Here is a 12,331-nt window from a genome sequence, read left to right on the forward strand (position 1 = left end):
GCATCCCCTTGACCACCTGCTGAAAGAGCTGTACCCAGCATGTTGTCACGCATGGTCAAAAGATTAGAGTTGCTATAGCATAGAAGAGGAGAAATGGTATTCATTTAGCCCATAGCTGGCCAGTTAGCCAGGAAAACATGTCCCATTACCATCCTTTCCATGTTTGGACAGGTCCATGATCTGAGGTTATTTCCTTTGTTATTTATTTGACCACATTTCCGCTGTCATCTGCTTGCAAACAGCAGCTCGAGTCATTTAATTTCCCACAAACTCCTCCTTCTTCTGCTAACAGATAATCTAATACCATCCAATGTTGAAATACCACTTTCCTCATTGAAGTGGGTTGGTCAGCAAGACGGTCAAGAGCTGTGGCTGGCTGATTGGTAATTATTTCCGAGACAGCTTGTAACCTAATTATCCCATTCAAATGATAAATGGGTTCCCAGGCATCTGGGATTAATTCCATAGGTTTCCAAGTGGCTGGTCCATCATGTTGCGTAACTTGTTCTGGTGGCCATTCATCTTTTCCCCGTTTTGGGGTGCTCCCTGCAGCCAAGGCTGCATCAGCTGACTGCTTTTCTCTAATTAAATCATCACAGATTTTGATTCCTAAGCAATTTCCCTGAACTTGTAGTAGCAAAAAGAACAATGGTCTAATAAATATACCATATCCCTGACCAGTTTGGAGGTAACCTGAGCTAAGCATGTTGGCCACAAATCCAATCATGTCCTTTCAAAGCCCGTGTTCCATTAGCAAAGGGGCCTTCCTACCCTTGGTCATCAATTGGTGGGTCAAAATACAGCAGGATTCCCTGGCCTAACGGTCCTCCAACAATAGCTGCCCCACCATAAGGGTCACAGTATTTGCATTTCCAAGCTCCCACACAGGGTTCCCATCTACATTTACATCTGCAAGTTGCTTGCTTGGATTTGGAGCAGAACTCACTAAAAGGCTTTGAGTTCCAATCCGCTGTTGCCATTCCCACTGATAATCACAAACAACATGTCTTCTACTTGTGGAATTTTCATGGGGACAGCTTAAAAATAGGTGGTCAAAAAAAACCCCCTTGTCCCTCTCCATTGCTTTATAGGCTTCCAAATATTTTTGGTAAGTGTGGTAAGAGCACCTTACGCAGCTACCATTAGTGAGCTGAACAGGTATTTGATTGCATTTGCCTTGATATTTGGAACAATTTTAAGGAGGGCAATTGTGGGTCCAAACTCAATTGTTTAAAGCCAGAGGGAAAGTCAATTGACAAATGCCTTTTCCTACATAGACCCGCCCTGTCCTCTTTAGGCAATAAGTGCCTGTTGGAGAAGAATGAAGTGGCCATGGACTTCCTTCTTTGGCCCCAAATCCCATCCCATTGTGGCCGTCACATTGACCCAACAGGTTCAGCTGGGCTAGCCACCCATGACTCTTCAGATCCTCCTGGCCCTCCACAGAGCCAGCAATTGCTAAGGTTAAAAACTTCTGCTACTTCTTCTCCTAAGGCTGCAAATTGATTCTCCCACTCCTGGCCTAAACTTAGCTGACCATATAAAAGTAGAATTAGTAAGGAAAATATTTTAATAGTGTAATCAAATTAGCTAGTCTAATTTTCACATTGTCTTCTGCACCACCTGTGGCAATTGAAGACACAGAAACCACTTAACATAAAAGAATCCAGCAAGTATTAGCGCCCCAGTGAGTGGAGATTCTAGAGGAGGGATGCGCATAGAGACTATTTCAGCAGGTGGTCTGTGGGTAGGCACGCAGGGCTTCCTCTGATGTCGAAGCACTGGCTACTGCTCCAGCCCACTCCTGCAGAGTGTCAGTCACAGCCTCCCGGCCTTCTCCTCCAGCTGAGATGTGCAAATCTCTGAGGCTTCAGAGACCTTGACCCGAGAGTGACGGGTCCACCTGTGTTCAGCTGTCTTGGTGGCTGTTTCTGTGGTCAGTGACACTTGGAATGGGCCACGCCATTTCAGAACCACTGGCGCTTCTTTCTACTCCTTAACTAGGACTCAATCTCCTGGTTGGATGTTACAAGCAGCAAAGTCCAAAGGTGGGGCTTGTGCCAGCTGAGCTTCCTGTTGAAGGGGTTTCACAAGAAGCAGTATCCTGGCCACAGATGGTTTTAAATATACATCACTTGCCTCTACCCCCCCACCAGGTTGAGACTTACAGGTGATTCATAACAACGACGGAAAGGGAGATAACTGAATCTTTCATCTGGGTCGGGCCCTCATTCTTGCCAAAGCCAATGTCCAAAGCCCTAGCCATGGCATCTTGGTTTCTATTACCAGCTTCAAAAGGTGTTTATTTCTCTATTCATTTTTTTCTACCTGAGATGAGCTCTGGGGGTGTCCAGGGCTATGGAGTTTCCATTGTATTCCTAAAAAACAGCAACATACATCTTGAGGAAGGCTTCTGCCAATCCTCAGGAAGTGCAAGGACTCCCTTCACGGAGTTGTTTTAATATTGGTAGGGCCAAAGCTTCTGGTATCTCTTGTTTGCCATCCCTTGTAAACCAATTATTGCCTTTTTTCTCTGCTACACGGCTTTTAACTGTATCTCAAACTCCTCTGGAAGAAAAGACAGCTTCCCGGCCAGTGATGGAGTCACTGCGAGCAAAGGGGGGGATCTTGGAGAGTTCTGGCAGAAGTGTTGCTTTCTGACTTTCTTCATCCACCAAAAAGGAGACAGAGGAGTCCTGTAACATTCTTCAACTACAGGGAGAGGCCATGGGGCTTTTGCCATGGAGTCTCTCAACTGATTGCGGGACGCAGCCCCCTTTTGATGCGAAGTTCCTGGCAACAGCACCCTCGGAGGTACTCAGGAATTACAGACTTCCGGAACTGCCTACTCTATGCCCCCCTCTAATATGCACCCCCCTCTTGGTATGGATAAGGAAGAAAACGGAACTCTTCCTAATTCTATTAAGTCTTTGTTGCCTTGCTCTAGGTTCAGGAATTTAATACAGCCTTGATTAATCAACAGTCTCTGTCGATTAGTAACAGTTTCTAGAACTAAGACTTTCTTCTGTTACGCCCCTACCAGTAAATTCCTAGCCTTGTCTAAGGACGGATTCACACGGTCTCTTTGTAAAGACACATCTATGTTACTTCTTTCACTCCCACACCTTCTTGGCGGTGGGACGGCTCCCCCCGGCACAGCACCTGGCACAAAACCCCCCTATGCGCACGCGCACACCTGCACTTACCCTGCACTCCGCTGCACACACACACACACACCTCCCGCACACTAACACCCCCCTCCACATCCCCGCCATGCTACTTGCAGTGGCCCCGCCCCTACCATCCCGGCCGGCTGGCAGCACCCACTCCTCACATGCTTCCCCATGCCTTGCATTTCCTTGCTGCCCCCTCTGTAGCCTTCCCTCAACCTGCCTTTTCTCCCCTGCCTTGCATTGACTTGCTCACCCATCCCCCACCTGACTTCCTTTCACATTCGTCTAGCTCTGGCCTCACCTTTCCTTTTCCTTCTAGGACCCTCATTGCCCTGCCTCGCCTCGCCTCGCAAAGCCACCACTTGCCTTGCCCTGCCCTTGAACCTTTCCCTTGCCTTGCATGACCTTGCTCGCCCCTCCCCCACCTGGAATTCAAGACCCCTTTTCAATGCCATTTCATGGCCTTGTCCTGCCCTTTCTGCTCCTCCTAGGAATCTCAAAGCTCTCAAGCATCTCCCGTGTTTCAGGATCACAGGAGAGGAAGACCAGGGGAGGACGCGTGTTGCCACACTCATCTCTATGGGCAGCCTTGGTCTGGGAGCAATCCTTGCATGTCTTGAATCTTGCAAGGGCAATTCACATTTTGCCCTTGAGCTCGGGGACCAGAATGAGAGTTCTTTTGCCTACAAAGGAAAGCAGGTAGCTCAAGTCTTTGAGGTACAGAGGAGAGACGACCCACGCAGTGTCCGTTTCCCGCACTTCACGTGTCGGAGGAAAATAACTTCAAGGGATGGGACTATGCAATTACACGAATTTATTGTTTAAAATAACAAACGCATCAGTCGAGGCGTGAGATTTTACAACACCTCCGAGTAATGGCGACTAGTCGCAAGATTTAGGGTTACATCGTAATTTATAACTTTCTAATCCAATAGATACTTAAAACGACACTTTGTTTTAGATTAATGACCTACCACCTGTGGCACTTCTCACTGCAATGCAGCTATGTCTTGACCAATAACTTCTCATGTCACGTACACACAGATGCCTCTCTTATACCATCTACATTCTTAAACTATATAAAACCACACTATTATATTTTAAAACCCTTCACCAAAACACCCAGTATACAATTTTACTTAAAATGATAGGAGCACAAGTTTGTAATCCTTTTGCTTAAAGTCCACAAATCTCTGTCAATTAAGCCAGACCTAGTCTCTTCCAGGGTTGTAAATCAAAGCCTCCTTTAATTGCAGGAGTTTCTACTCCTCTGTCTCCCACATCTCCCCCTCCTTTCTGCACCAAAAAAACTCCTTTGATGGATTTATCAATCATTCGCTGTACACATTGAAACAGACATGGCACCATTATGAGAACTATTACTATAACTGCCAAAATGTATAGACCTGTTGTAAGACATTTCTTTACCCATGATGCTAAACCCCATCCATTAAACACATTATCCAGCAAAGTTCCATCATCAATTCTTATTTTCGACACACCCTCTTTAAGTTGTTGTATGCTCTTATAAATAGACTCTGAGTGGTCAGACAGATTCATACAGCACATCCCCTCAAAGTCTTTGCATCCATGTCCATGGGCTAGTAAAAGAAAATCAATGGCTGCTCTATTTTGCAAAGTTGCATGCCTCACATTTTTGACATCTGCTAAAAGGCCACTTAATGCAAGGGACGTGGCATTAGATTGTTTACTCAGCCAGCATCCCAACCGATCTAACTGCTTTAACGCAACTACTGAGGCAACTGGTGGCATAAGAAGAGATGTTACAAGCCTTTTTCCATAGCCCCATGGGGTAAAATCATCTTTGCAATCTGGCCCATATTGATGCAGAGTAGATCTTTTTTGTCTGTGTCTCACACTGGCAATTGTTTTCATATTAGGAGTAAATAATGTAAGCTCTCCCAAAGTACACGGACCACCCTTAATGTTTGAAGGGATAGCTGGCCATGCTCTGTCTCCATATACAAAAAACATTCCTCTTGGTAATTGCAGAGGAATAGAGCTAGGTGCAGATGAAACTACAAAAGTACTATTACACCAGAAGGAGTGGTTCTTATACACAGGGTGATATGGAGAAACATCTCTCATCAGTGATTGATTAATGTTTGTAGAATGGAACTCAACACAGAATTTCACTTTTACAGAACCAAGGATTTCCAATTCTTCAGGTTCATCAGAGGTTTTAGGAAGATAGGGAGTCCACCATTCCCATGTATTTACTGGAGTATAGCGTTCCCAAACTTCTGATCCTGCAAAGGCACCTTGTAAGCCCCTGTCAATTTTCTCTGGGATTGGCCAACTCTCTATTGGAACATTGACTAGACAAGTTGAAAATGGATTTTCTGGAGTTGTGGTAGACAGACAAAGAGTATCCAACCCTGAAGCATTAGCTAAAGTCACCCAAACATTGGTCTTAGGTTGATCAACTGGCAAAGCTGTCCCACCGAAAACAAACAAGACAAACAATGCAAGAAATAAACTTGACATTTGATTAAGTTTTGTGTTTCTTTAAAGTTCTCTTGGCAAAAGACTCCTTCTCAAATTTCAATCTCTAAACTAATTTGTAAGAATATTTTTTGTATTTCCCAATTTCACTTTCACTTCATCTAATGATGAGGCACAAAAATATTTTATACCTTCTTTAAATAAAAAAATGAGGATTATTTGCCAAAAGATCTTTACAACACATTTGCTTATGCACTCTTACATCAATCTAAAACCTATAATTTATAGCTTTAACAATAAAACAAAAGATTGCAGGTTATGGGCTGTAATCTCTGCGAAGTTCACGTCTGCGTACTCTCTTCTCTACTTGTAGAGTCGTCAGCTTCTTTCTGCGCGTGATATGGTTTCACATTCTTCGCAGGAAGCCACCTGGGTCCTGTACCTGTAGAAACACAAGCAAATCCTTTTCCCCAGGTTATTAATGGGAATGGACCTGTCTTGTTTCTGGATTTCTAATCAGAACCAAAGGATTTTCTCTCAATTTTGCATGTGTGCTATTAGAGAAATGCCTAAATATTGGAGGATCAGGCTCTGTAGAAGAACTATTCAAAAAGTTATAAACATACAAAGCTTTACTTAATCGCATCTGTGGTGTTGCTTGTGCTAGATCTCCCTTTTGCTGATCTAAAATACACTTCAAGGAATGACGTGTCCTTTCTACAATTGCCTGACTCATGGGCGAATAAGGAATGCCAAAAGTATGGCGAACACCCCAATTCATCAAAAATGTGGCTACCTTCTGGGCTGTATAAGCAGGACCATTATCTGTTTTTATTTCTTGAGGTACTCCCAAGGAAGCGAAAGCTTGCAAAAAATGCTGACACACATGATTTGCTGTCTCTCCTGTGTGTACAGAAGCAAAAACTGCATTGGAAAATGTATCCACTGACAGATGGATACTTTATATTTTCCAAAAGACGGATACTTAGTAATATCCGTTTGCCACAATTGCAAACTCTGTAGCCCTCGAGGGTTTACTGCTCCCATGGAAACAGGAGGCTGCACCAGTTGGCAATCTGGGCAGGTATTTACAATTGCTCTAGCCTGATCTCTGGAAAGACGAAACATTCTCATAAGAGCTTGTGCATTCTGATGAAAAAAGGCATGACTCAACTTTGCTTGTTCAAAAATATTTGGCAAGGTGTTCACTATGGCAACTGTTAACTTATCAGCCCTGGAGTTGCCCTCCGCCAGGAATCCTGGGAGTGAAGAATGAGCCCTAATATGGGAGACAAAATATTGATTAGTTCTATCTTGCACGAGTGTATAAAGACATTTAAGATAATGATACAGAGCATTATTACTAACATCCTTTAAAACTGATCCTTCTATTCTCTTAACTGTATTAGCAACGTAAGCAGAATCTGTAATCAAATTAAAAGGCTCCGGGAAAAGCTGAAATGCTCTAACTACTGCTGCAAGTTCTACTACCTGGGTTGAACCCTCTACTATTTGAATGTTCTGTTTCCATGTTTTCGTTTCTGGGTCTTGCCACGTTACCACCAAACGATGTGTCTTTTCTAATCCATCACTAAAAATTGTCACAGCATCCAAAGGCACTTCACTTAACAGTGGTTTTTCTCTAAAGCTTAATTTGGCCTGAAATAATTTATGACTAGGGAAATGAATAGAACAAGTGCCTGGATAATTCAATAATGCTATCTGAAGTTCTTCTGAGTTTAGTAATGCCCAATCAAAATATTGCTTCTTCAGAGGCAAATAAATTATAGCAAACTCTTTGCCTGCCATAGTTAACAACCTTGACCTGCCTCTGATTATAATCTGAGCTAACATTTCCATCGTTGTGAAGATTGTTTTTGGAGATCTGTAAGGCAAAAAGACCCACTCTGTTATCAATAAGGGATCCTTGGCAGAAGCATCCCATTGAAATACAAGACCATACAATTGCATTTTTTCCCCCAGTACTGCAAGGAAGAATGGTTGTGAATCTACACAACGATGTGCTTGTCTTTTCTGAAAAGCCTCTGTTACTCTGTCAAGTGCCTTTAGAGCTTCAGGTGTGAGGGTTCTTGGGGATGCAATGTCACAATCTCCCTTTAACAAATCAAAAACTGGAGCAAGTTCATCATTAGTAATCCCTAAAGTAACTCTAATCCAATTTATCTCTCCCAAAAGCTGCTGCAAATCTTGTAAAGTATGAACTTTAGTTCGAAGCTGTATTTTCTGTGGCCTTATTGACTGTTCAGTCATTTTCCGTCCCAAATATTTCCATGGTGGATTTTCCTGTATTTTCGATGTAGAAATCTCAAGTCCAGCCCTTTTAATCTCTGTTACAACACTGTCACGAGCTTCCTCCATCTTGGGTTTGCTCCTCCTCTCCCATCCCTCACCGGCAATGCTAACAACGGTTTACGAGCTGGGACAAGATCATCCTCTTTAGATACCTCCCGATGTATAACATTCCAATTTGTTAAAACAGGCTTTTCTCTTAGATTTATTTCTCTCTGCTTAACGGCAGAGGAAAGCCTATTCATATCTTGAAGGCTTAAATTAGATTCATCCACTGATGATAAACACTCATCCTGAGTTTGCACATCTGCTGTGCTACCGGCAACCCTCCGAGCTGTCATGGGGGCATCCATCTTTGCTTTCATCACTTCCGAAGATGTCATTTCCTGAGATGTAATTTCCGGGGCCTCCCACCCCCCCGGCACCATACGTCACTTCCGAGGGCTCCCCCCTCTTTTCTTCACCACCCCCCCTTTCGGGTGCAATATCACAAGCGGCCGGAGGGGGCGACTGTGAGGGAGCCCGTGGCGCAGTTAAAATTTCAGAGCCGCCATTAATCACTGAGCTGTTCAACAATTCTATCACCGCTCGGCAAGCAGGGATCAACATAGCCGCCGCCTTATCGCGTTTTGAAGCGAGATCATAAAGTCTAGTTGCAATATCATCCCAAACTGATTTAGTAAGAAGAAGGTCAAAATCAACGTCAGGGCAATTATGGAAAACCCAAAGCAATAAATCTTTCACTTCTTTGCTGGGAAGAGCTCAGAATGTAACTTCAGCAAGGCATCTAACTTATTATAAACATCCCTTTGTTCTTTTGAAATATTCTCACCCATCTCTTAACCTCCCCGGCCCCTGCCTCCACTCAACGTTGAAGACAGTTCTCCTACCGGCATGCTTTGGAGAAATCGGCCCGCGACCCTCCATTTAAGCTTCCTTTCAGCTTCAGCTCTCGCCGGATCACCCTTCGTTTCAGGGTTCGGCTAACTCACGTCGACCGGGGGAATCCTCTTCATCCTACTCCGACCTCTGCGCTGCAAATTCGCCGCACACCAGGGCACCACTTGTCCGTTTCCTGCACTTCACGTGTCGGAGGAAAATACCTTCAAGGGATGGGACTATGCAATTACACGAATTTATTGTTTAAAATAACAAACGCATCAGTCGAGGCGTGAGATTTTACAACACCTCCGAGTAATGGCGACTAGTCACAAGATTTAGGGTTACATCGTAATTTATAACTTTCTAATCCAATAGATACTTAAAACGACACTTTGTTTTAGATTAATGACCTACCACCTGTGGCACTTCTCACTGCAATGCAGCTATGTCTTGACCAATAACTTCTCATGTCACGTACACACAGATGCCTCTCTTATACCATCTACATTCTTAACTTAAACTATATAAAACCACACTATTATATTTTAAAACCCTTCACCAAAACACCCAGTATACAATTTTACTTAAAATGATAGGAGCACAAGTTTGTAATCCTTTTGCTTAAAGTCCACAAATCTCTGTCAATTAAGCCAGACCTAGTCTCTTCCAGGGTTGTAAATCAAAGCCTCCTTTAGTTGCAGGAGTTTCTACTCCTCTGTCTTCCTGTGTCTCGGTTTTGAAAGACAGGTGTCTGCTAAGGAAGGCAGAAGCCCTCCTTGAAGTGGCAGATATAACCCCTTTTCCCTCCAAGTTATTATATTTTGAAATCAAGGGCCTTTAGGCAAAGATGTGGGAAATAGGAATAACAGTTCTTTACTATATATATATATATATATATATGTATATGTATATAACCAGTCAAACAAAACAACAACAACTATGGCAGTAGCAGCAATCACAAACCCAGTCCCAGCCTTCTCGGCTGTCAGGCCCTTTCCCCTCGGGTGCAGTTCCGCTCGCAGCCGGCAGGGGCGCTGGCGGCTCCCGGTGAGCAGGGCAGGTGCGATGGTTCCCCCGCGGCTGCAGGGGGCGCTCCGGAGCGAGCTCGGGAAACACGCGGCACTGGTGCCCTGGGATCCCGGGAAGGGATGGAACAAAGGCTTCCCAAACCGCTGGGCAGCCGATCCCGGACTCTCAGGAGCAGCAGGCTGGAATGGCAGGCTGGAACAGCAGGCTGGAACGGCAGGATAGAACGGCAGGCTGGAGCGGCAGGCTGGAGCAGCAGGGACAAACGCAAATCCCGGGTGGCAGGCGAGATGCATCCAGATGGGAGAACCCCACGGAGGCCCAGGCAGGCAGGGCGAGCAGGGCTACAGCGTAGCGAAAGCTCAAAGCAGCAGCAGCGGGGCAGGGCGGCCACAGCTTGGCCTCCAGCAGGGCAGGGAAAGCGGCTTTTGGGGTCCCGGCGTTGTTTCCAGCAGGAAGAGAAGAACGGCCAAAAAGAAAGAAGCAGCATCTCCTTCCTCTGCAGCTTCCCTCTCCGGACGCTCAGAGTGAACTGACCCCACACCCAGGTGTAGACAAAGGAGTAGCCAGGCCCGCCCCACTCCCTTTTTGTCTTTCTTAAGTACAGCTATTTGTCCCCTAGCAACATGCATATGGGAGAAAATTCCTTTAACAGGAAAAAAAACTAAGACTAAACTAAAACCCCAACACCCTGCTAGCCCTCTGGAGCCCTCTGGAGCCTTGCATTCCTTTGCATGGCCATGCCCCGCCCTTGACCTGCCTACCGCTTTCCTCCAGGGCCTTGGCTTGCCGAGGCCTTCTTGTTTCTGCCTGGCCTTTCCATCAGTGGACTTTCCTTCCTACGGCCAGCCTTGCCTCTAACGTCTGGGCCTCCTCTTGCCTACCACTCCATTTGCTTTCCCCTCACTGCTCTGGCCTTGCTTACCTCTCCCTTGACTTGCCCACAATTGCCTGCACTTGCTTTGCAGCGCCTTGCCTGCATGGAAGGCAAGGGCAAGAGTGGTAGGTAGTGCAAAGCAAAGCCAGCAAGTTGTAGGTGGTGCAAGGCAAGGCAGACCTAGGCAAAGAAAGCAGAGCAAGGGTAGCTTAAGAAGAACTAGACAAGGTACTGAAGGCAAGGCAAGGCCAAGAGACTCGGAGTGCCTTTCCTTGCCAAGGCAAGGACATAAGTGCCAGTGTTGCTGGAGCAGATGTTAAGGTAGCATGGGGAGGAATAGTCCAGCAAGACATTTCTCTTCTGGCCCCTGTGCGTGTAGGGGCAATTGTTGGACATATTCAATACTGGAGGTGGATCAGTGGATGGATGTGTTGTATTTTGGAGGAGGGGATGCCGTTTCTTTGGAGATGGGCTTGTAGTTGCTCTCTTTGGCAAGGAAAGCAGGTTTGGATGTGCACATCAGGTGCTCTTAGGGATTTTAAAGGCTTTTCCCAAGAGGCAGAGCTCTCTCTGGCTTAGAGCTGTTGAGCTGTCCGTGGGAATGCAAAGGCCAAGCTCGTTTGTCCTGGTGCCTTTAGTGTGTGAGCAGTCCGTGGTGCCGTTGTCTTTGGATGCTGACTCTGGGAGAGGGAAGGCTTAGGATGGTACCTAGAGCTGAGAAGAAAAGTGCTGAGAACAGCGTGTGTGCTGCTAGTTTGAGGGGTGCAGCTGAAGTTGCAGGCAGCAAGAGCTTCCTCAGCCCGCACTGTTTTGAGCTCTGTTTTTACCAGATGGTTTCAAGTTGGTGGGTGGAATCTGCAAGAGGGAAAGATTGGTTTGGGCCAAAGAGGTTTGTCTGCCTCTTGGAGTGTGGTGTAAAGAAGAGTCCGCTCTTGGAAGGGGAAGATGAGGGAAATCTTTTTGTCCTGAGGTGCTGTTGATTTGAGTGCAGGGACGTTTGCAACTTGCCTCTGCCCTTGGGGTGGTTTCGAGCAGCGCCAGGCGCTTGGCCTTCTTTTGCAAGTCGTCAGCGCCATCGTGTGCTTGTTTCGAGGAGCGCTGACAGTGCCGGGGAAAAAGCCATCACATCGTGGTGGTCTCTGCACCTGCCTTCTCAGCTCCAAGTAGCACCACGCACATTCGAGCCTTGCAGGGAGCAAAGACTCGGGTAGGCGTCTTGCAGAGAAGAACGTGCCAGGACGAAAAGATGTTCTTCCTTTCTCCTCCTCGTTGCTCGAATTGTGGTGCTGTGCTGAAAGTGTGGGCTAGTGAATGGCTAATCCAGCTAGTGCTTCCCTCCTCATGCATTTGAAGGCCACCTGTGGGTTATTTTTGGGTTATTTTGGGGGTATATTTTGCTGTTTTGGGGGGGAGTTTTTTGGGGGGGTTTTTGGGGTTATTTTGGGATTATTTTGGGGGATTTTTGGAGTATTTGGGGGGGGGTTGGGGTTTTTTGGGGGGCTTTTTGGGTTTTTTTTGTCACCGGCCCCTCCCTGATTGTCCGTCCGCTATTTTGGGCTCGTTTTGCCCATTTTTGGGGTGATTTTCGGGGTGATTT

Source organism: Coloeus monedula, assembly GCF_965178545.1.
Source record: "Coloeus monedula genome assembly, contig: HAP1_SCAFFOLD_100, whole genome shotgun sequence".
NCBI classification, from domain to species: Eukaryota; Metazoa; Chordata; class Aves; order Passeriformes; family Corvidae; genus Coloeus; species Coloeus monedula.